At 47.2% G+C, this 23,781-nt stretch overlaps 1 protein-coding gene across 2 annotated transcripts in view; it reads right to left on the bottom strand.

Annotated features, from left to right (window-relative positions):
* LOC119174491 (uncharacterized) overlaps positions 1-23,781 on the bottom strand; it is a 791,579-nt gene that overhangs the window by 678,480 nt on the left and 89,318 nt on the right. The window lies entirely within an intron of this gene.

The raw sequence follows: 23,781 nt of genomic DNA, 5'->3' as shown, positions 1-23,781 counted from the left end.
TGAACTAATCGAGCGCGTGGAAGAATGTATTGACAGCTTTGGTGTGGTTGCGTTTCAAAACTCAGCCGAGATTTCGGTTCAATGCTTTTTGGACTTGCTTCGCTTATATCTCCGCTCGACATTTGCCACGTGGAATGGAAAAACTTTCCTTCAGAAGCAGGGCATCTGTATCGGCTCCTGTTTGGCGCCGGTACTGAGTGACATTTTTCTGGCCCACCATGATAGAAATCTGGCACATGTCTTGTCACAGCACAGGGTGGCAAAAGTTGTGAGATACGTGGACGATTACCTTGTCTTGTTCGAGCGTGAAGAAAACGTAGCAGTAAGTCAACTCGAAGCTGTTTTTTCTGCTTGCCTTAGCCCACTCATTATTACAGTAGAAGAGCCAACCGATAGCGTGCTGCGGTTTTTAGACGTTGAAATGGAATTCAAGCAGCAGCACACGTGTTGGGAATACAAGCCCAGAGCTAATAAGCCCCTGTTGCCATACCAATCTGCTCACTCGAAGCTAGTAAAAAGAAGCATTGCCAATCTGTGTTTTGGGAACGCATTGCGGAAATCTTGCCATCATAAAATTCAGAAAAGTGTCATGAGTCAGTCGGAGAGGTTATCCGCAGCAGGTTTCCCAGAGTCGATACAGGTGTCTGTTGTCGAGGGTTTGCTTAAAAAATGCCGGTTGGACAGTCGCCCTCGGGAAGCAGACATCCAACCGGCAGCGAGTAGGAGCAGAGTTGCAGTAGTGCCGTACCTGCACAAAACTGCTCATAACCTGAAGAAAGTAGCTAGTCGAGTGGGCATCAAAGTAGTATTCTCAGCACCACAAAAGCTTGGCAGGATAAGTCGCTTGACGGACCCGCACCGCAAGCCTGCTGTCGGTTGCTCCAAGAAGCATCGCGATCATTTTGTGGCGTGTGTTGAAGGGGTAGTTTATGGGCTTCCTCTGACTTGTGGTGGTATATGTATAGGTCAGACGGGTAGATGCCTTAATGACCGTCTTCGTGAACATAAGCTCAATGTTAAAAACAAGAATAATTATGGCCATTTGTCAGTACATTGCGTGGAATGTGGTTGCACACCCTTGTACGCATCCTGCAGTGTTCTGGCGAAGCATAAAGATAAAGACGTGCGAGAGATAATTGAAGCCCATGCTATCTTTCGCAAAGGTGACGCATGTGTAAGTGCACCGTCAGTTGACTTGTTAGATCGAGAAAGGGCTTTTCTGCTGGGCTAGTGGATAGACTGGTGGCGCCACTGTACACGGATTTATAGGTTCGCGTTTCCTGAAAATAAAAATTGTTGAAGTTAGCGCATTGTGGTGTCCACTCTCTCCTGTCCCTGTCTCTTAGCGCTCAATATGTCGTCAAGCTCCCTTTACCAACACGCCCAAAAAATGGCACTGCTAAAATTTATTTCTAGTACATCGGGCTCTTTTCTGTGTTCTTCGTACAATCCGTGTTCAGTTGCTCCCCTCTTGATTCATGCCAACTGCCAAGCTCGCTCCCTTTCCTTCTTCATTCGCTGCAAGCACCTACCGGATGAAGTCGTGCGGTTGTTTGGTGGACTCGCTCCTTCAGCCGGGCATGGCATCAGAGTCCTCAAGATTCTTAGGAGTGAGTGGCACAGGCAGGCTCGGATGTTAAAGGACCTGCTCAAGACCTCCTTGGGAGATCCAGGAAGGACACGACATGCCACCAGGGAGTGGAAGAATCTTCTAGCGATCGTCAGCAGCGGCACGGAATTCATGTGGAAGCAGACTCTGCCAGGCTTACGTGCCAGCATCCCAAAGAAGACAGTTCCAACCACGTGCAGCGTCAGAACCACCGGCCAGGTTAGTCTTCCAGACTACGTTGAAAAAGCTCTTAAACTTGGACCTAAGTTCGCCGTCGAGCCACGGTTGAGTGCGCCGGAACTTTTGAGCCTTGTGCGACGGATATCAAAGTGTGCCCCGGAAGGTGAAGCGAATCGATGTATATCGGAAGGGGTTGATGTGATCTCGCGGAAGAATATTGGGGCTTCACGGGTGCCTGTAAGCCGTGTTGTGTCGTTCTTGAAGCAGAAGCGACTGTGCGTTCTGCCAGCGGATAAGGAGGGCGGATTTGTTGTCCTAGGGGAAGGTGACTATGACGAGAGAGCCTGTTCTGCAGTTGCCAAAGTTTTTAATGAGTGCAATAATGTGTCTCTTAGGAAGGTAAAACTTGAAACAAAACGTCTCTGTAAAAATTTGGGCCTGAGTAGATTGTTTCACGATATTGACGCAGCCAAGAAAGATAGCCTTGATATTATGTTTAGCGCGAAAACGCACAAGCCTGAATGGCCATTGAGGGTAATAGTTTCGGAAATAGGGTCATGGCAGAAGAACCTAGCCCTTTTCTTGCAAGAAAGGCTCGGTATTCTTAAAATTGACGACCCCTTTTTGATTAAGCATTCCGGGGAAATATTAGATTTCCTGAAGAGTAACCCAGACAAAGGTTTTTTCGCCTGCTCCTTTGACATAAAAGATTTATATTATTCTTTGCCTCAAAATGAACTAATCGAGCGCGTGGAAGAATGTATTGACAGCTTTGGTGTGGTTGCGTTTCAAAACTCAGCCGAGATTTCGGTTCAATGCTTTTTGGACTTGCTTCGCTTATATCTCCGCTCGACATTTGCCACGTGGAATGGAAAAACTTTCCTTCAGAAGCAGGGCATCTGTATCGGCTCCTGTTTGGCGCCGGTACTGAGTGACATTTTTCTGGCCCACCATGATAGAAATCTGGCACATGTCTTGTCACAGCACAGGGTGGCAAAAGTTGTGAGATACGTGGACGATTACCTTGTCTTGTTCGAGCGTGAAGAAAACGTAGCAGTAAGTCAACTCGAAGCTGTTTTTTCTGCTTGCCTTAGCCCACTCATTATTACAGTAGAAGAGCCAACCGATAGCGTGCTGCGGTTTTTAGACGTTGAAATGGAATTCAAGCAGCAGCACACGTGTTGGGAATACAAGCCCAGAGCTAATAAGCCCCTGTTGCCATACCAATCTGCTCACTCGAAGCTAGTAAAAAGAAGCAATGCCAATCTGTGTTTTGGGAACGCATTGCGGAAATCTTGCCATCATAAAATTCAGAAAAGTGTCATGAGTCAGTCGGAGAGGTTATCCGCAGCAGGTTTCCCAGAGTCGATACAGGTGTCTGTTGTCGAGGGTTTGCTTAAAAAATGCCGGTTGGACAGTCGCCCTCGGGAAGCAGACATCCAACCGGCAGCGAGTAGGAGCAGAGTTGCAGTAGTGCCGTACCTGCACAAAACTGCTCATAACCTGAAGAAAGTAGCTAGTCGAGTGGGCATCAAAGTAGTATTCTCAGCACCACAAAAGCTTGGCAGGATAAGTCGCTTGACGGACCCGCACCGCAAGCCTGCTGTCGGTTGCTCCAAGAAGCATCGCGATCATTTTGTGGCGTGTGTTGAAGGGGTAGTTTATGGGCTTCCTCTGACTTGTGGTGGTATATGTATAGGTCAGACGGGTAGATGCCTTAATGACCGTCTTCGTGAACATAAGCTCAATGTTAAAAACAAGAATAATTATGGCCATTTGTCAGTACATTGCGTGGAATGTGGTTGCACACCCTTGTACGCATCCTGCAGTGTTCTGGCGAAGCATAAAGATAAAGACGTGCGAGAGATAATTGAAGCCCATGCTATCTTTCGCAAAGGTGACGCATGTGTAAGTGCACCGTCAGTTGACTTGTTAGATCGAGAAAGGGCTTTTCTGCTGGGCTAGTGGATAGACTGGTGGCGCCACTGTACACGGATTTATAGGTTCGCGTTTCCTGAAAATAAAAATTGTTGAAGTTAGCGCATTGTGGTGTCCACTCTCTCCTGTCCCTGTCTCTTAGCGCTCAATATGTCGTGAGTGATCAGTTCACAAAACCTTCACCGCCAGCTTCCAACATTAATCACTTCCTCTTTACACGAAATACACGCTTCCTGGCGCGGCGATCGAGGTGCGGCGGAACCACTTCACAATGGTTGTACACTTCCTCGACGATATATTGAGTGAAAATCGGTGACGGCACGTGCGTTTCCGATATGCAAATCACCACCTCGCGAAACACTCCAGTCACGCGCTGAGGTGTAAATAATGCCGGGGTGCCGTTGCCTTTCTTTCTTTTAATATTTCTTTTCTCGGGGTAGCACGCCTCGTTATACTTCCTCAATCTGCTGTCAGCGGCTGGCGCTCATTGCTATGCGCGCCACACCGTTGTTTACCGGCACGCTATAGACGTCGACCTACAAGCGTGAAAATACATATGGGCCGAACGGTCCCCGCGTGTCAGGAGGGAGCGAATAGACGCGAGAAAAAGATCTGGAGCGCATTCTTCGGCTTGAGTCATGACTTTCCCGAACGGCTGTCGTGGTTCTCGTTAGTACGTCCGTCAGGAAAGCCGGGCAAATACTAAGCACATTATACTGGAGTGCCAGCAGAACCCGCGGAATGCGTCGGTATGCCTCATATAGGCCGAGGTTCAGAGTGGATGGGAAGTGTTGTCTGACATGCGGTTGAGATAAACGAAAGGTTCTTTTTTTGTAATATTCGAAAAAGAAAGAAAGCAGGAAGGAAAGAACAAAAGTTGCTGTTTTAGTGCACAGTATTGCAGGGTTGTGACGGGGAAAATACCAAGAAATAAACAGGCAAACTACTTGACTGCAAGGAATCGTAATAACACTCAATTTTCACAAGCGGGTCACAGGGCTACTGAACCAGGGTGCCAGAGATATACAAAACATATCGCTGTGTCGCTGGCGCTGAAATATATGAAAATGGGTATGCCCAACTGAACCGTGTTTTTTATTCTAATCATCATAATTATCGTCAACACGATCATACTAAATATGTGCACTGCAGGACAGAGGCAATGAGCTTCCAGCTATCTCCGATATTCACATGTGCACACCGAGTGCAAGCAGTAATGGGGGAGAATTCATGTTTAATTCATATTTAATAACAGGAGGAAAATTGTGGAGTACCAAGTACTCCAAATTGCTAATAACTTTTTTTAAACGTACAGCCAGCTAACATTGCTTCTCGAAGGTCGTTAGCTTATTGCCCTCTGAAAGTAGAGTATACATCATACTATATATCATCTAACACTTTTTTTTTCTAAGCATGCAAAGAAACCGTGAACAGTGCGGCGCGCTTTCTCATTCCATTCGGATTGTGAATGGTTCTTGACTGTGTCATGGATACCTCCAGGGACTATGTATTACAATTCAGCCTGCGACCACTCGAATGGAAATAACAAAAAAGCAGATAATGTGGACGCCGCGCTGTTAGCGTTTCTTCTCATCTTCACTGTGCGATCATAAAGCTCAGTAGACACAATTAAGCAAACGTTTTCAAGTTTGCGTGTTCTTGGTGGTGCTTTCCTCTTATAAGCGCTTATATGTAAATGCGTATGGATGTATGTGAGTGTGCGCGAATACACGGCTTTTGCTTTAACAAATGGACAGGCTGCAATCACCTGCAAGTCGGGTTTCCTATAAGGTTTGTTTTCCAACCACAAAACTCTTCGTTTACTGGCTGCTTTTCTCGCTCATTGTGTTGTACTTGCGTGCTCGCGTGCCTTTGCTGTACAATGGGCTAGAAAAGCAGTCTGCGAACGAGAATTTTTTGGTTGGAAAACAAGCCTTGCAGGAAAGCCGACTTGCAGATTATTGAAAACTGACCATTCGCTGGCTCAACAAATTTCTCGCCTGTAAAATTGTCGCGTTGAACGCCATCTGCTTTCCTGCAATTTCAGAGAGCCAGACTTATTGAAGGCAGGTAACGTGTCCAGTTCAGCCTCCCCTGATAGGCTATAGCACGGCGCCGGTTTCCGATCTTTCTTCCGCAACGTCATTTTGACGCCGCGCAGCTTTTACAACTCTGGACGCAAACGATAAAGAAGGAACGCGTTTCGCCAACACGAATGCGGCCCCCATAGATCTGCCTTTAGACGCACATCTCTGAGGCCGTGCACAGAGTCTAATCACGTTAGCCCTTGAATTAGGTTTAACGCGGCCGGCCGCCTGACGCCCCTGAAAGATAAGTACGCATTCCCTGCATCGCTCCTGAAGCATCTCATTAAGTTCATACGCACGAGCAGACTTGTCGAGTTTGTTTAAAAGTCTCGTTACTCGACATTTCGTCTACTTAGTTTCTTTTTATGCTGGGATTGTGCTGGCGGGTTCGGTGCGCCAGCGAAGTGGTCAAGCGCGCCATGACGTCACGACTCACTTTTTTTTTTATTTTGCGTAACTGAACGCACTCCAGCAAATTAGACATGTCCACGAACTGGACAACGCGAGAATAGCTCTTTAGGACACTAAACGTAACAATATCTCACTGTTATATCTTAAACATCTAGAACTCTTTTCAATCGCGAATTTTCGCCGGCCCCTATTAGGCCATAGTTGGTTACAGCCGCATACCAGGGGAGCCCGTAAATGATCGGGCCACTCCCATATATGCGAAGCGGCATTAAAGAAAGAAAGAGGGAAAGGGAGAAAGAGAAACCCCCTGACTGCGCACCATTTGCAGCCGTCATTTAATCGCACACTTCTATATATGTCTTCGACAAAGGCTCTGGCGAGGCATTGCAGACCAATCAGCCAGCGTAAACGGGCGATAAATGAAGTCCCGCCTTGATAGCGTCGCGTAGCTATACATCAGATTGCGCATTGCCGCTGCCAACAAATCGAACCGGCGCAACACTCGGTGCTGTGGCTCCCCATAGGTTCCTTCTCTATTACTGCTATAGTATCAGCGAAAACAAAACACAAATAATGAGCAGCGAAAGTGGGCGTGCCACGAATGGGAATGTAGTGCGCATATGCCTTAGCTGAACCGACACGTTATAATATAGTAAGCGGAGCGTGCGTAGCTTACAACGCAGAGGTAGACAAGCGTGAACCATTTATAACGTTACTCGTATGGCACGCTGCAATGACACGGCGGGCAACGCGAGTCAACTATAGGCTGTATTCGTATACATACGAAACAAGCATGGTACAGACACGGATTACGACCTATGCGGCTTTTCCGGTTGCCAGTCGGTTCGGTAATAATAACAGACTCGGAAAGGCTATAAACGCGCACTGTGAGATGTTAATCGGCGCGCGCAGAGCTGAGGATTGTGTTTGCCGGCCGCACGGCACGCTTTCGCACATACAAGAGGGCGAAAGGGTGAGAAACGACCGACGGGAGGCGGACAAGAAAAATTATTAAGGGCGCACGTATTTACAGGCATACATATATAAGAGTGCGTGGTACGAATGCACGTGCACACGCTTTGGCCAATGACACGAACCACGTCTATAAAGTGCGTACTGGATTGCAGGTGCGATGGAGCGACCACGTCTGTAATTTGCATAATTTCCTCTGTTTTCTCTCTCTCGTGGACCTTTAGGGGGCTCCTGCGCCCTTAAAGGTCCCCGCTAACAGTCCAATTAGGCGGCACGCGGCACCTAATTTGATTTCTTCCACACGCGGTCCGACCTTAGTGGCCCACAGTCGGAACCTTCGAGAGGAATGATAGATGTGGCTCGCGGAGCGGACGTACGTTTATTGTTGTGCATATCGAGGCGAAGATGAACGGCCAGCGCGAGAACAGGTTCGTTATGAGGCGCGCCTCTCCAGGTGACGGCATCATCACCACGAGAAGGGCCGCGGGACGTTCTCGCGCAACGTCAGCGGAAAATCTGGCCGGTTAACCGGCATGCGTTTCTCGTGATTGTTTTTCTCCTTCATTAGCTTCTTATGCCGTAACGAAACGAACAAAGACACCACCGGAAAACACGAAAAACAACTCAACTTTCTTCCTTTTTTAGGGAGATCTAATGAGTCCCTGACATCTAACATAAAAAGGAAAAATGTTCATTCATGCATTTCTTTGCTATAGACGCAACGTAATAAAGCCGACAGGCAATGAAGTCAAGGAAGGCGCAGAAACCGGAGGTCGAGGAATCTAATCCCGACCACGGCCGCCTCATTTTCGATTGAGGCGGAGGTGATTAAGGCCCAAGTACTTTGATTCAAGTGGACACCACAGAACCCCTGGTGGTACGAAATTTCCGGAGCCCTCCACTACGGCGTCCCTTATCAATTATATGGTGATTTGGAAACGTTAATCCAACTGCAGATATTATCATTATAGAGAAGGTATAGGGGCACTATTTGTTGTTCCCAACTTTGGTGCTGTACTACACTGTGGCTGTAGTTATGGCGTAGAATCGAAAGGAACTAAGAGCGCGAAAGAGATTGCTAGCCGCCAAAAGGGACCAACCCTGCAACCTTCGTATAACGCGCCCAATGCCCAACTTCGAAACAAAATATGCGACGATTCTTTGAAGGAGAAGCACTCTGAGCAATGTCTGGAGGAAATCGAATAACAAAAGCACTGGAAAAATAACCTTTCCCTATAGAGAGGAGAGAAAAAGAGTGTAGCAAGTACACTAATTACTAATTTAAACTATATCATTGCATCAGCGACCATTCACGTGTGGGCTTTTAGCCCATATGTTGCTATATTACCCTTCGCAACCCCCCTTCAGTCAGCCCCGGATTATCGGGTCATAAGCAAACGTACGACTTCTCGACTTCTTCACTTTTCTCCTCCTTATTTTTTACATTACCGTCTCTCTCACTGACTAGATTGGTGAGCGACTGTATTTGCTTGCTCTTTATGACCGAAAAGGCCGCTGAATTCCTTGGAATATTTTCTTCTTCTTTTGCTGCTCCGTCTTCATATTATTATTATTATTATTATTATTATTATTATTATTATTATTATTATTATTATTATTATTATTATTATTATTATTATTATTATTATTATTATTAATGATATTGTTGTTGTTGTTATTGTTGTTGATAGTTTGGTAACAAGTTATTTCGGCCCCGTATTAAACACAAGCGAACATCTCTATCGGCGTGTGAGACGATAGCGATTTTCGCCATTTCCTCGTCGCAAAGAGGACCGGCGTTACGGCGAGGCTCTTGCACGCAGAAACCCAAACAGCACTCACAGAGAGACCGGCGCTCTACACACTATCAGAGGAGCACATTTGCAACTTGTGCGGCGACGCCAGGCAGCGCAGCGGGCTGGCAGAGCGGAAACAAAACGATTCCGCGCCTCCTTCCGAGAGGTTGAGCTACGGCTCGAGAGACAATCGGAACACCGCCCGGCCGATTACGAAACTTACGTGTGGTCCTTGTCGACAGGTCACCACAGAGGCGGGATAACATAGTGTACGCCGTACTGTGTGACAGGTGCTGGAGAGGTAAGGGGAGGGGTGAGCTGCGGTTGCGGCGATGTCTTCTTGTTTCTCACGGTATACTATCGGCTCTCAGCTCGCCTCATTCGCACGACGGAAAACACCGCGACTTCTGTTGAGGATAAACAAAGCAGGCGCCGAGCAAACACACAGATATCTTACACGCACGGTTCCGACTTGTTCTTGCCTCCGTGTTGACGCGGACGCAACGACGGAACGGTTGAACGCTGAGCAAACGACTCTTTTCTTTATATATATACTGACGACTGAAGAAGGTTGAAAAGATACATTGGAGAAACAAATGAAACTTACAAGCTGCATTCTGGAGGAGGCTGTAGTGCCGACACGAAAGTCACGAACGTTTGAATAACGCGCGTTATCCTTTCCTTCTCCCTCTCCTCTGTACTCGTCACGCATGTGCATTTGCAACCCCGCCGAAATGGCACACTTCTCACGAGTATGGGCGTGGCCAGACGCGCGAGCTCTTCGGTGAAATTCGGTCACGTGAGTCTGTCGTTTTATTCACCGAAGAGCTCTTCGCGAGCTCTTCGGTGAATAAAACGACTGACTCACGTGACCCCACCTTCGGCACTTCGTTATCCTGTCACGAACGCATAGGAACTTTAACGTCACCTCGGAACGTTCGTCGTAAGTCCGTGTAAAGCGATCGCATACTTGGAAGCCGCGAAAGCAAAAAAGGCACCCTATATCTTATACAAGGGCTTCGGCATCCTGAACACGCAAGTCGAAGGGTTGGAATAAAAAGGCACCGACATCGCAGTTCACGCAGCGTGTCGAAAGTGTGGAACTAGGCTATGAATCTTTGGATTGGTGAGAGAAGCGTGTGAAAAGGATGAAAAGGGGAATTCGTTGAGGCGTTCGGAGGTGTGGAAATGACGCGTCGTGCTTCACGCGTTCTCCGAATACGCTCCGCGATATACGATGCTTTGTAGGGGTAGGGGACTTACTCTCTCGAAATACTACTCGCCAAACTTTTTCAAATGGAGATTCACCGCTGAAAAGGAGATTGCAGAGTTGGCGAAACATATTTCTGGTAGAAGCAACTGCGTCAAGACGTTATTAGCAAAAAGATGTGAGCGCTGTTTCGGTTCGTAAAAAAAAAAAAAAAACACTTTCAGAAAGTCCTTTACACGGGACCCTCTGTGAACGAAGGCAATGGACTGTTGTGAGCTGGCGAACAAAAATCTTCGAGTTGGGCTCGCGCTTGTTTATGTTCACAGAACAGTATGCCCCTTAACATGCATGTGTGTACTCAAAACCAGTGTTCTCTCCCTCTTTTTCCCTTCTTTTTTATGAAGGCTGACCTCAGCGAAAAATGGGGTCTTGAAGAGATGAATATTCTTGATTAGGCAGTGTCGCTTAAGCCAGCGTTACCACTTACTCAAGAATATGCATACCTTGGTCTCTTGTGACCTGTTTGCTTTTCCCCACAGTGCAGGATTGGAAATCGAATGTGCATCTGACTGAAATCCTGGGCTTTTCCGTGTCCTTCCATTTTTTTTAACTAAGAGTGCTTTTTCCCCTTTTCTTTTCCTAGTTCGGCTTACGTTTTCGTGACTTGCACTCGGTAAGAGCGATGGACGTTGTAATAAGACAATCAGCACAGTGAGAGCGACTCGCGCACCGCCCTAACGGGTTCTAACGCAACGAAACGTCTCGCGAAAATTGGACCATGTCTTCTTCTTTTGTCGTCCCCATAGCAAGCTATTGTACTTTCACCAATCCGTTCCAGCGAATCATTTCCTAATCAATCAAATCTTCCGGGGTGATCAGTGTCCGGTACCGGCGAGGCATCTAGGCCATGCACGTCAGCGGATTCACTTCGCTGGCCCGCGTTTACATGCGTCCTCACGGTGTGACGAAGAAAACGTGCGTAACAAGGTTAACGCGACTAAACGCGCACCGGCATATCGACAACAACGCGATGTATACTACATAAACTCGTGGGGTTACGGTACGGATCACGGTGACACGGCCGTGGAAAGAGCGCGTAGACGCTTGTGCATGCGAAGCCTCCGACGGTGCTTCTCTGCTGCGCCAGTAACGTGGGAAAGGCCGCTCGTTGTGCCTTGTTTCACGTGGCGCAGGTCTGCTAACGTTCAGTCACTCTCGTACGTCTCGAAAAGAACGACGCGGAAACGGAACGAAGGACGCGTTCTTCACGAAACTGGGCGGAACACGGCACTGCAGCGGAAGCGAGGAAACACGAATGTCAAAAAGTGTCTGCGTGGCTGTCGGGAAGGAGTGCCCACGACTGCGCACAGAAAACCAGGACCTGCGCATATGATGGAGGGCACACGAACGGTGGACGCGACTTGCGAGTACGTGCAAATCTGTACGGCGGAAGCCGTTTGTAGTGCAAGTAGAGTGCGAGAACGATGTGCCGGAGATGGATCTAGTCAACGGCGTCAACGACAAAAAAGGCCGAGCGTAAGAAGAGATGTGCACGACCATGATCACGAGAAATTGCATCCATGACGAGACAACTGGCACGAGGCGCCACAAAAAAAAAAACCCACATCCCTACATCATATGTATAATAAACCCTCAACAGTCTGGGATAGCTCTTGCCGACATCGCGGGCATTGTATACATCTATCACTGAAATAGTCACGTCGCTCTGCCCACATCTCTTTCTCTGTTCCGCGCCCTATGAAATCTGGTCCAAAAGACGTTTTGAGCATGAGAATATCGCGACGACAACTCCATTGACCATCGGATTGCGTAAATCAAACCCCGTGTGACGCGCTTATTAACAATAACACACGGTATAACCGTAGAATAAGAGCATGTCAATTTCCGTTCAATAAAAATAAATATCCCGATGAACCACTAGTACCATTAGCTTAAGACATAATGAAGTACAGTGGCAATCGTCTATACGTCTCCACTTACACAGCTGATTTTAATGGGTGATGCGCCTAAAAACGGCAGTTCTTGAGACAGGCAGGATAAACTTGCGCTGTTGGTAGTTCTACAGCACGTGTGGAAATTCCACGTTCTCGGGTCAGTCACCCCAACGCCCCTGCATAACAGAAGCCTCTACGGGAGCGCCAGAAGCATTTGAAGTGCAGTGTTTGTTAACGACTCATTCACAATTGTCTCCGTTTATTGGCCAGTGCAGAGCACCGCCATCTTTCATTTTCTTCTGCGCGCAGCTGGCGGTTTGTTCTCCGGTACATAAAGACCCGAGGGGAAGAGGGGGGGGGATATATTGCTCATATATCCCACGCAGAAAAGTCACCTGAACCTTCACGAGCGTCGCGACACACAACGCGGGGCGCAGCAAAACAACGCGTTAACCTCGTTTCGACGGGCGAACCGTGCAATGAACCCTGGGCGTAGGATAGATATAATAGTTGAACGACTCGCGTCTGTACGCCTCCTTGCACTGGTAAGGAGAACCGGCGGTATCAGGGGGCCCTGCATCGAAGAAGGAAGCTACGTGACTTCTGCGCTTCTTAAATGCGTATCGCGTGTTGCGGCACTGCTACTGATAGACGAAGGCAGCGCAATATGGTGAGAGCTATTACACGATCAGATCGACAACGCACGGCTAATCTGTGCATACAGGCCTGTCGCGTGAACACCCGCTGAGTGTACGCAACTCGTTTTCCTCGTTGAGTAGTCGCGGCTGTACGAAATCCGCGTGGGGAAGTGAGCTTGCGTGTTGGCACGTATACACAAATCTCAGAAGAAGGAACGCCGCTTCTTCAGCTAATCTCTTCTGAGGACGACCGATAACGAGGAAAGCTTTGCTTTCGCTGCCGGGTGCTCGATGTTACCGAGCGCATTGTTCCAAGATAGCGGGCCAGGCGCCGTCAGGTCGTTCACACCGGGATCGGAGACTGCGGTCGCGCGTTTGCTGCGAACGCGAGAGGTTTATGCAAAGCCGATACAACACTTCGCCCCAAATCTGCGACGTGGATTGTGCGTGCATCTTTCGCGCAAGCGTGCGGTGTGACTGCTTCAGGGAATGATATACTAGTATCGAAGATCTGCGTCCCTTAGTTTAGCACTGAAGTTTCTATTAATAGCGCTACCGTTATGACTAAAGTTTTGGTGATGACATCATGTGCGTTGCGTGGCGATTTCACATTGCGAACGAAGCAGGTGTGCCTTCACCATCTTTTTCGTTCGTTTTTTTTTTCCTGTTCAGAAAGTTGCAGTTTATAGCTGTTTGTGTTTTCTTCTAAGTTTCGTTGGAATCAGGGCACGTGCGCTCCGCGGCAGAGTTTCGTTAGTGTGTCCAACACTTGAAGCATTGTATACGGCCCGGCCTGGGCAGCTTACTTAATGTGGACGTTCATACCTATATGAACCTTTACTACTGAATTTGAAATAGCACAAATATGGCAACGACATGACATGAATAGCGTAGTAAACGATGCTGGACGCCAATAACTCATCAGAGCTCTACATCAACTGGGTTTAAAGCTAGAATGTTCTGAAGAGAAAGGGGGAAAAAATCTGCAGATGTTTCAGTTTATTATAGCTCTAGAGATTATAGCATGGAGTAGACAAGGTGCCGAGTTAAAACACCACGTGTTTCACGCGATTCTTTTCAGCCGTATTCAACATTTCTGCGGGTAGGAAGCAAATGTATACCGCATGTGGGCCTTCCTCGCTAATAGCGTATTAGACACTAAAAAAACCGCCAACGTGGGAAGAATGTGAGTCAGCCCTGTCCAGCTCAACCTCCGGACCAGCAAGGACCACCGTGTAAAGGGCCAAAGTGGCGGCCTTATTGGCGACGGAAGCTCAGAATATTGATCCGACCACTCTTGCTCTAATAGCTTCTTCTCGCAATAAAACCTTCCCACCATCATCATCAATATTCTTGGTGCGTTTCTCTTTTTTTTTCTCTCGTTGCGCATGCTCTATACTGCACACTGCACTTTCCTACAGCAGCACGTGCACGCCAGCTGGCCCAGTGGCATCTGGCCACACGCCACGCCACGCGCACGACCCAGTCCGAGCGTTCTCGCGAGCCATTAAACCGCTTTCGCTTTCGCCTCGCTTACGCCTTCCGAGAGGGAGATCGCAGCCGACGGGACACTTAGTGTCGTCGTCGTCACAGCCGTAAAGATGACGCTATAGCTCGGGCGTGACCGGGTGAACCAGGCAACGAAGAGATAGACCCCTTACACTCCTTTATACTATGCCGGCGCTGCCGCATTGTCTTTACGCGCCGAGACCCCTCAGTTCTTCCCAATTGTTTCTCTTTGTTTTTTCTTTTCCTTCTTTTTTTTCCAGTTAGATTGGCTTTCGACGAGCGTCCCATAGTATGCCGTCGTCTAGCGAAGCTTCCCACCAGGACAATGCGACGCGACACAGCGCCGCTTTTTGATCTTGTGCGGCGCTGTTCTTTCAAGCGACGAAACTGGCACAGTCGGCTGGTCGCAGTTGTCAGAGGCAGCAGAGGAAAGAAAAAAAAAGCGAAGAAGGAAACAGTTGAAGACGTGGCAAGTAAGGAAAAAAAAAAAAACAGTTTGCAATGTCTCGTTCGTTTCCCTCTCCCCCCCCCTCTTCTTTTTCTGGTATATCGATGTCAGGTACAGAGCAAACTACACACAGCGGCGCAGAGTGGCGCTTTTACTTTCGCTATCCATTCTTATCCCGTTTGGCCCACTTTCTACTTGGATCGTCTCCGCACGGATTCCGTTTGATGACGAAAACAAAGTAGCGAGTTTGACGATAACACATACGCGTACGTAAACAATACTTTCCTGAAGCATGTGCACTTGTGTTGAAAACCAGTCGTGGAAAACAAGAAGCAGCTCATGCAGCAGGAGCTTGCAGAGTTCTGCCCCTCAAGCTAATCGTGTATTCGAAAAAGAAATTGTAAGTTCGGTCAGTACTTGGGTTGGTGACGTTTACCCCCGAATGCAGAGATGTTACTTGACTCGTACTTGACTCGAGACAGTTTTGCCGCTCGCCATAAATCGTTCTCGAACTTACGGACGACTTGAAGGCGGCTTGGCTCGGAAGTCAGGACAAGTTTCAAGTCAGCTGCGGGGCTATAGCTTGAGAGCTACCTCATGCGTTATTCCAACATGGCCACCTCCCGAATACGGCATCGCACGGAGGTTGACCGCTTTCGAATTTGCTTGCCTCGCCATAAGCGTAGCATTTTCTGACGTGCACTGCCTGCCAAAGATTCCTCGACTCGCTCGCTTTACGTAACCGATGAAATCCGATAGAGTTGTGCGACGAGCAACAATCACGCCGACTTACGCAAGTCAAGTTGAAGGCGCGAGTCAAGTAGCGTCTCATCTTCACACTGAAATTTCGAGAAAATTTCTGCTCCGATTTTTACTACAACATCTAGTTACTGTTGGAATTACGTGATGCTGTGCGCAGCGGTACACACATATGAATGCTAATAACGATTCGACCAGGATACACGGAAGCCCTCGTTTCGCGCGTAATTCAGTGGCAAATGGCGTTCTTTATAATGGCGTTAGCCTCTGCAAAGCCGCATATCTTGACATTTTAGCCAAGTTATGATTGGAAAGAATGTGTAATTATTTTCGACTATCCCAGACTTCCGGGCATCTCTTTCTTCATCTTCAGTTCACGTTTAGTCTTGTGCTCCGCTTTTTCCTTTTCGTTTTTTTTCCCTATATGGTGGTAGCACTGCAAACTCATCTGTTACTAATTTACATCGCGTTTTTAACAAGCTGTCTTTGGGGTGAACCACATCCATTCCAAGCGTAATCGTTCAGTCATACAGTTCAGTAGTTCCTATTTTTTTTTCCTCATTTCGTAAAGCACGTCTTGCTTCGCCACGCTCCACCATTTCTCTCTCTTTTTATTTATTTTTTTATTTCTTTCCCCTGTACGATGATTTGTTTCAGCCCCTCTGCTGTGTCAGCTACATCCGCACACCGCATTTCGCAAACGCGACACGATTCTTCGCGCGTTTTGCTACGCGGGAAAAACAAAACAAAGCAAAGAGAAAACTCCGCAATGGTAAGTCATTGCCTCTCACACCCCGTTAGTGCGAGCGCGCTGTTGTTAATTGAAGCCAGGTAATTACGCTCCGATAGCGCGGCGCAAAAAAGCGAGCCCCCCCCCCCCCCCCAAAAAAAAAAAAACTCCCAGTGTTACGGAATCATCGTAGCTGCTGAGTGCGAAGTGTGCAGCATGGCGTATACGTGCTGCACATGTGAATCACGACGTTGTAACAACAACAACAAAAAGATAAGATACATACAAGCGTTTTGAGATGCAGTAGCCGTGCGTATACGACACATACGCAAAGCACCGATACATGCGGTAAGTATAAAGGATATTTCCAGGGAGCCGGTTACGCTTCGTGCGGTGTCAGAAATGCTGTTAGGACGTAAACGCTATTGGATATTTGTATTTTTTTTCTTGTTTCCCTGCTGGCGGAAGAAACAGGTTTCCTTCGTGCTCTGAAGATTTTTGTCTAGTATTTTTTATTTATTCTAGAATTCGGAAGTCATTCCTTTGAGCATGCCGCATCGCAAGAATATGCAGAACCTCATGCGTAAGTGGTAAGCTCGGCGCAGACAGCAGCAGAGGATAGACATAGCTGCAATGCATATGCTTATTATATGCGCGCGTATAACGGCAGACTATACCATATATCTTCGCGATGAATATAGCGGGGATAATATTCTTTACGCAAGCAGCCCGAATGTGGTGGGTCTCTTCTGTGTATACGGAAGGTCGTTAGCGTGCTCTCTTGCGTGCCTTGTGTTAATGCGGTGTGTATCGTGAGTTTTATATAGCGGAAGAAAGCACGCGATATTGCGGATGCCAGTTATGCGAGCATTAACTGTGACGGAGCGTATGAATATACGTGGCCACTTTCAGACTGTGCAGAATATTTTCAGTGGACGGTCGGGCAAGGCTAGTGTGAGAATGACGTACTTTAGTTCAATAATTATGTTTCGTGAGCTATAACTGCGTGGATTTTAACAGTATTTTTATTAAATAATGCTGTTTGTTGCTTGGTTTCTCTTTCATTCTAATATGATAATAATTGCTCTAATATAATAATAATTGTCAGGGTTTAACGTCCCAAAAAGCCGCAGAGATACCGAAGGGATGCCGTAGTGGAGGGCCCCGGAAATTTCGGCCACCCGGGGTTCTTCAACATGCCCCTAAACCTAAGCACACAGACCTCTAGGATTGCGGCGTCCATCGAAAATGAAGCCACCGCGGCAGGGATTCTATCGAGCCACCAGCGGGTCAGCATGCCGAATGCCTTAGCCGCTATAGACCACCGTGACGAATCTACGCCCCTCCTGCCTAAAAAAAAAATTGCGGCACGAAAACATAGTTAGAGGAGTTTACATACCGATTATGAACTCAATCTCAATAATTCTCTGCGTAGCTGGAATCCGCCAATTCAATAGTGCTGCGCACGGATTCCGAGTGGCCACGTGGAAATGTACTACACGGCTCACAGGCGCATGAAAACATATAAGGCTCGAAAAGGGAAACCTAGACGGTTTAGTCTTAAAAATTTGGCTTGTTGAATTGTGTTCAAAATTTTCGTCCCTTTCAGTGCACGTTCATGCAGTTGAGGCACAGTTGAACACTATAATTTACACGTAGTTTTAATAATGATAAACTTTCTGCATTTTGTTTTTGTGATGTTCTTTTTCTACCTACTTTACTTTGTGCCCCGGCGTCACATGGACCCAGTATTTCCAAAATCATATCCAGTCCGGAAATATGTTATTAGGGAAAATATCGTCAGCTCTGCGCCATGCTTCTAATTGGCTAACACTCGCTACATTGCAGCTTTCGTGCGTTCTATCAGTACGACAACACAAACAACAAAAGGTACCAGCTGCATTTTCGATGGAGGCGAAAATGCTGTAGGCCCGTCTGCTCAGATTTAGGTGCAGGTTAAAGAACCCTAGGTGGTCGACTACGGCGTCTCTTGTAATGATATGGTAGTTTTGGGACGATAAACCCTACATATCGACCTATATATCACGAAAGATACCAAGGTTTTGTATCAGGAAAGTCGGTTAGTCACAACTGTCTTTTCAATGAAACCTACACGTGGCCAGCAAAATCCGAGGCCTGTTTTGCGTGCGTTAGCGGAATAGCATGGAGTTACGATATACGGAAAAGTCTAAGATAACCACTGCACCTAAAGGCTCGCAGCTTTTAAGATCATATATGCGTGCGTTCCGGGCGTCTCGCCTTTTTCCGAAGCGGCCGGGTCAGGAAATTTCCGACCCCCACTTCCTCAACAGGAAACCGGAACCAACTTCGTATAGGCAAGCGGAACTAAGCAAAGAGCACTACTCGTTCTTTGCCTGCCACGTCAACTCCCATAGCAAGAAAGACGTTTACGCGGAACTGGTGTTGCTGCTCTTAGGTACTTAATAGCGCTCATCAATCACTGTTCTTTTTTTACTTCTAGCTTTCGTGATTAAATAAATTTACCTTTATTCGGCACTGCCCTTTCATCCTATTTCCTGCTATTCGTCAATGGCGTTGCTCAGAACATAGGCGTACAAATTCGGCTGTTCGCAGACGCCTGCGTAAAAACTCCCAAGCATTTCCCCGAGGGTGAACATGGTTAAGTGCGAATACACGGGGTGATGCTATGAGGGGTATTTATTAATTCGCACCATTATATTTAATAATCACACTATGGTGCCTTTATGGTGTTATGGTTCATGGGAATCGCAATTTGATCACACGGGGGAGTTTACGTTAACTCACTGGCGAATGCCAACTGATTTTAACTTTACTCCCCCTCACGACCCGCTCTCGACGGGAGACTGAGAGAGAAGGCGGGCGCGCGAGAGAGAGGGGTGCGCGCGCAGCTGCAGCGAGCGAGGAGAGCGGAGGAGCGAGTGAAGGGGGAGGGGGTATAAGGCGCGTTACTGACACCGATATCAGCGTCGCGTCCGTGGCTTATTCGGTAGAGCGTCGCGCTGCGGCCCGCCAAGTCCTCTTTCTTTTAAAGATAGAGAGAAGACTGCGGACGCCGCCGACGCCGCCGACGGCGGTGGATGGTTTGGGGTCGCTTATAAAGTGTATTCACACTTAATATGCCGGGAAGTACGTATAGCCCTAATGATCAGGTGCTCAACCAGGCGCGGTTACCATCCCCAATAACATTGTGAGCACGTAACAGGGAATGGCCCGTACGGGTTTCAGAACATGTGGCTTAAAAAAAAAAGAAGGAACACTTGGATTGGGCCGTGTTCACTCCTCGAATGAAGTCGAAAATGAGAAAAAATCGCGGCTTTTACACGCCTCTTGTGCGAAACAATGGCTTGCTTTATGTGTTCATTACGATAAAATAAGTGCAGTGATGAAACAGGTATTGTGTTATTTTTATTTTGACGATTTCAATAATTAGACAATTGGCTAATTCAGACAGGTTTTCCTGTCTCGTGCAACCCAAATTAACGAGTTCTTACTGTCTAACCTAAATACAGATCTGTGAAAACGGCATGCAACAATTTGCGAACTAGCGCACAGTCTACAATTTAGAGTGAAGTCGGGAAGTCTATACGCTTCTTTCGTGCTGTGTTAAAACAGGGAACAAAAGAACAGTGCCACGTACAAAAAGTGATGACTGAACAACAAGAATACAACTAAAAAGCAATTTTTAAAACATTTCATTTTCGTGACACAATAATAGATGAGATTCATTGAAGTAAAATAGGATGCACGGCTGCGGTGTAAAAGCAGCTCCAAGTATCCATTGGGAGCGACTTCAGGTAACTCTAAACACCTAATGCGATGACTATAGTGCACAAGGTGAAGTTTGTTGTGAGAAACTCCGTAACTACGTCTACGTTTTCAAAAGAAGAAACCCCGCATATCCACGAAGTGAATGAAGGTGAATGAGCTTGTTCCAGAGGTTAAATACGGTAAACCATGAATCCTGTGTACATATGCTCAATCATCATCATATAAAGACGCGACACGAGAGTTGTTGTGGTATGATTGTATAGGAACGTTATATACGCAATTTTTACTAATATATATACAAATCAATGTACTATCTATAGGGTCTCCCACGTAACTTTAGCCAGAGTTTAAAAAGTATGCCAGGACACGCGATTACGACGCGACCAAATGCATGTTGCTTACCGTTACCTGGAGTTGAACCTTTTTTTTGTGTCCTCAAATATTGTTTATTAGATCTGTTTAGTTACCTAACTTTTAAAGAATCGCAGATGGATGAAATTTTCAATGCGAAAGATGCAAATTGGTTTACAAAACGTCTAAATAGATAGTTTTGAACTTTACATCTGGTAAGTATTAGTGTTTCTCTGCTAATTACAAATGCCAGCGAAATACAAAAAAATACCAAGTGACAAACCCGCCCGCCCGTCAGTGCGCGCGATGATTCTAGTGCTCCTCAACGTTCCGCGTACGAACGACACGCTTCCCACGCACCGGTTCATGACAGCGATAAGCGGTCACAGCGGTTATCTTTCTTGTGGCCGATAGCAAAATGTGTTCATCGTAAAGCCACCAACCATCGTCGTTGTGGAACTGCCGAGACAGCACAATGGGGCATATGAAATGGTCGTTCATGAGCGGAACGTTAGAGAGCACTAGAATCATTGTGCGCACTGGCGCACGAGCAGGTTCGTCACGTGGTATTTTTTGTATTTTGCGGGCATTTGTAATTAGCAGAAAAACACTAATAGCTAACAGATATAAAGTTCGAAACTGTCTAATCGGACGTTTTACAAACCGATCTACCACTTTCTCATTGATTTTTTTAATTTATGTTCGTTTTTGAAAAGCTAGTTGATCAAACATATCTAATTAAACAATATTTGAGATAAAAAAAATAGTCTAAGACTCTTCAGGCAACGGTGAGCAACATGCATTTGTTCGTGTCATAATCGCGTGTGCTGGCACATTTTTAAACTCTAACTAAAGTTACCTGGCACACCCTGTATAGATATTTACCGTAACTATCTCAGTATGATACTGATGCAGTGTATACATTTTGTTCAAGAGCTTATTTACGAATCGCATAAGCTCGGAGAAACGTTTTCCTTTTAGCATAATGACCTTGTGATCCGCAGAGTACAAAGCTAGATGATCTTGAAATATAGGATGTAGTGGAAAGTTCCAGAAGGGTCCTGACAGCAAGCCCATGCTGCAGCCGCATTGCGAGCCCTCCGAGCCGCCACCCTGGCTTCTGCGGTGTTCATAGTGAGTAGCGGTATCGACGCGCACTGAGTGATGTCCGGCGAAAGAAAAAGGAAGCGCGCCAAGAGCGAGTGCTACATATGGGCACGGCCACCTAGCAGTGTTCTACCGTACTAGCACTCGCGCTGACAGTGAAACGAGCGTCGCCTGTAGAGTGCCTCGATGCGCGCGCCCCAGCGGAGCGCGCGGGCATCAAGGCACCCTAGTCGCCTGAGCGGCGGCGCGCCATCTAGCGAGCGCTCTTGAAACGAAAAACACAGCTGTGCCTCTTGCGGATGGAAAGAGCACTAGCGTACACACCGGCGCAACGACGAGAGACGCCTCCCCCCCCCCCCCCCACTCCACCGGAAAAGGAGCAAGCTCCTCAAAGAAAGAAGTAAATGATAACCATGTTCCCAACAAAGATGACGTAACCTTGTCGGGACGTTTTGAGTTTAGTTTATTTACCACATACAGTTAGTTGTACAATAAGTTGCTGGGACAGAGGAAAAAAGCTGTAGAAAACAGCTTGACAAAGCTCCATATCCCCATGGCAACTGTGGCAACAAAAACGGCCAAATCAAATTAAACAAAGGACAGTTTAAACCAGCAATGCATATGCTTTGCATCAGAACATGCGTCCTTTATTTACCCCGCCGTTCTTCGCTTCTTCGCCAGGAGCGTTACAAAGAAAGTAGTGACCCAATGTGCACACTTTATGGCCGTGAAATGTCGGGCGTAAAGCGCTAACGATGTGAGACCCAAGCTCGACCAATTAACGGCTACCATAAACCGGAGACCACGTAAAAAAACCTAGTTCACACTGAAACATCCGCTTTCTACAGCAACTGAAATTCCCCTGCCGCCGAAACGCAGCGTCGTTCGCACTGGACGAGCCTCGCGCCACCGAATATGCCATCTACTATGGGGCGAACGCGGGATGGATGCGCTGTCACCCGATAGTTGTCGCGGCTTGCAAACGCTACTACGCTATCCGGTGGTGTATACTGCGACGATTCTCGTACGCAAGAAGCAAGAAAAGACAGTACTGCTTACTTTGCTGGCAAGTGGCTGTCTTGTAATGCACGAAGAGCAGAAAAACCATCGACGCCAGCGGCGTTGGTGGGTTTGTTTTGCTCTGCAAGACCGTAACAAGCTCGGTCACGCCAACAGCAAGCTCGGTCACTTCTTCCACGAAATACGGACGCGAAGTAGGCACAGAGTAGGTTAAACTCCCGTTGGCTTCAACATTCAGTTACGTGCACTGCGGCAAAACAAATAAGTAGGGCTTGGCCGCCATTTTTCAAAATTTCTTGACTAGCGCTCCTATTGGTCTGCAGTGACCGATTCGGCGGCAGACGCCGCAAAAATCGGTCCGAGAGCGATCGGCGCGGAGAGGCCCTTTCGGCGGATCTCGCCGCCGCCGAATCGGATTCGGAGCACTTTCGGCGGCCGGAATGCTCAGTGTGAACGCGGCCTAGGAGCTTGTTTGCGTACATAAGTTTTTGGTTAAAACCGATAGGAGCGCTTGCCATCTGCGTTAGCCTGCGTTACGTCTGCGTTACCAGTCGTGTGGCGATGCAGAAGCGAGGTGAGGAAATAAGAGAGAGCGACTTATCACGTTAGGTAATAATAATAATAATAATAATAATAATAATAATAATAATAATAATAATAATAATAATAATAATAATAATAATTGTTGGAGTTCAATGACCCGAAACAACGATTTGAATATTCGAGAAGACGTATATAGTGGAGGACTCCAGAAATTTCGACCATCTGGGGTTCTTCAACGAGCCCCTCAATTCTAATACAGGGGCCTCAAGCATTTTCGCCTTCAACGTAATTGTGGCCACCACGGCCAGGATTCGATTCTGTACGTGTATAATATGTTAGTCGAAGAGAAGTTCTGACTCGCGATGAAAACCAGTTGATAGGAGCGAAAAGAGAGCGAGAGAGAGAGAAAGTGCCCGAAACAAGGGCGAAAGTGGCGCTGAATCCACCTAAACGTAGGAGAATACTTGCGGGATCTATTACAAAACACTCCAGCGCAAGCATTTCGGAGCAAAGCGAAGAACATACCGCCTGTAATCGGACAAGGAGGTTTTACGGGCGAAACTCCTTATGCAGTTGGTCGTGCGCCCACGATGTATGTAGTAGTAGTAGTAGTAGTAGTAGTAGTAGTAGTAGTAGTAGGTAGCCACCTCTTCTTTAGTCCTTGGAATGTCCGCTGGATGGCGGTACTTTCTATATGATGAATGTATGATGAAAAGATGCGAGATGGCGGTACTTGGAGTGTTCACT

Source organism: Rhipicephalus microplus, chromosome 5 (assembly GCF_043290135.1).
Source record: "Rhipicephalus microplus isolate Deutch F79 chromosome 5, USDA_Rmic, whole genome shotgun sequence".
NCBI lineage: Eukaryota > Metazoa > Arthropoda > Arachnida > Ixodida > Ixodidae > Rhipicephalus > Rhipicephalus microplus.
The sequence above is the reverse complement of the archived record's forward strand: the minus strand, read 5'-3'. Positions and strand labels throughout refer to the sequence as shown.